Raw genomic sequence first — 2,172 nt, 5'->3', positions numbered from 1 at the left:
TCAGTGATGTACACTGTAGCCACACCCATGCTGAACCCCTTTATCTACAGTCTGAGAAACAAGGACATAAAGCAGGTCCTAGGGAAACTTTGCAGTAGAAAATTATTCTCTACATATCAGAAACAATCTCTCGATTAGAGAGCTACTCATGAGAAAGAGCTGAAAACCGTGAAGATCTAAATCAGACTTTCCTAGGTGCGTACATCTGCTGTATAATCCCAATTTAATCTACTTTCTTTTTATACATAATGCACCAATGTTTCCTGTATATTTCTTTCAAAGGTGTTTATTTGTATCAAAATACTATCCTCAACAGACAATTCTTTTAGGGCGACTGCAGATTGAAACATGAAACATCCTCAACTCTTAGTCACAGAATATTCTTGTCTACATTTATCCCATGGGAACAGCATGATTATTGTTCTCAAACCTGAAAATGTTGAGACATAAATTTTCAAATTCCTATTTGGGAAGTGTTTCTTGTGATCAATTCTTGTATGAAATATTTGATCTTTTGATTATTTTATTTAAAGTGAAGTCTTGTTAAGTGTTTTTCTTTGGAGCTTTATAAGTATGTTTTTGAGAGTTGGTTTGTGTCAATTGAATGGTCAGTATTCTCAGTGAGTTGGCATGGTCATCCCTCATGATGTTCTGTAACACAATGCCATCAATGCCAGTGTGAAGGCTGCTATTAACAGTCAATTAGCCATATGAAGATGAGTGTGGATTGCAACCTCTTGACTCAGGTCACAGCCCTGATTCAGTTGCAAGGACATTTCTTCGGGTGGGTAGCACAATTCTCATACAAGTGGATGCTGTGAGAAAATGCTTTTGCTTCTCGATGGGCCTTGTAATTGTTTCTGTCTTGTTCAGTTCTTATTTTTTGGACTTGAACCAATGGCCTGCCATATTGCCTGCCAATACTGAGAGCTGTAGGCAACCTGTTCTCTGACCTGTGAGCCTTGTATTTGCTCTCATCTCCAGTGAGAAGCCTGATCTAAAGTCATTGATTTCATCCATATTTGAATCCATGTTGTTACTGCTGAACCCACAAAGCTACATTGGTCAGGAGAAGTCTACTGCTTAATATTGGACACTCTGTGTTTGGAACCAGACTGGACTTTTCCACTTCTATAGCTGTGTGAGCTATTTCCTTGATATAAATGTTTCTGTTTATTATATTTATGAGTATCATGATTTTTGCTTCTTTAGAGAATGAAGTCTGACACCTTTGTTCTGAACGTGGTTGTGGAGAAACAAAATCATGTGGATGAATTTTCCAAATTTGTTATAAAGTCTGACTAGTTCTCCAAGTGTTACTAACTCTGCCTTCATTAATCTGCCCCTATTATTAGTAATGAGGGTGTTGTTAACTCAAATGAAGTGACAATGTTATTATGTAAAGTATTACCACCAACAGATTAGTTTTTGGTGAGGAATGAAGTTCTGGATGATCATGTGTTTGATTATTTTCAACAATTTTGTCAGGATGAGAAGCAACCAATGAGAAGCTGATTGGTTGCTACTACTTATAATAGACAAAGTGGTAATTGAAAGTGTTGGCTCAGTACTTAGGAATCATTTCTCAAATGCCACATAAAAGACATATTCACAATACAATAAAAAATATCCCTCTTTCAAGATGTCATAGAACATAAAACAAAAAAAATCAGCAGTCGAGAAAAGTTATTTTTCTGAAAGAAAGAGTTTTCATGGATTAGAAAGCAAACTGTCCAATCAAAGGTTATTGAAAGAATACATCAGTTATTGTACATAACATATATGATGAACAATAATGGTTTTAAAATCTAAAATGTTTGTCTATGAGAAGTGAGATAGTTAGGTATAATGGTTAATTGTCTCTATTTAGAAAAAAATTCCATAAAATAGCACACACCTCTAAATTAAAGAAAAATTGGTAATTTTAAAAGCTTTAGTAAGAATACAAACACATCCCCAAACTATTTGAATGAAAAAAAATTAATTCCAAATACTTAGTTTTCCTTTTAAAGATTGTTGTTTATGTTCCTCTCCATATGTTCATACCTGTATTTAAGCCTAGCTGTTGAGAAAAAACCATTTCCTGAATTAGACATGAAACTTTGTTTTTTCCCCACTCATTTGCTTTAATATTATTAAAAACAAATATCCAAGTGGAATCATGGTAGAAAA

Source organism: Echinops telfairi, unplaced genomic scaffold (genome assembly GCF_000313985.2).
Source record: "Echinops telfairi isolate 266 unplaced genomic scaffold, ASM31398v2 ScPeMD7_30;HRSCAF=105, whole genome shotgun sequence".
Lineage (NCBI taxonomy): Eukaryota > Metazoa > Chordata > Mammalia > Afrosoricida > Tenrecidae > Echinops > Echinops telfairi.
This window is presented reverse-complemented; position numbering follows the sequence as displayed.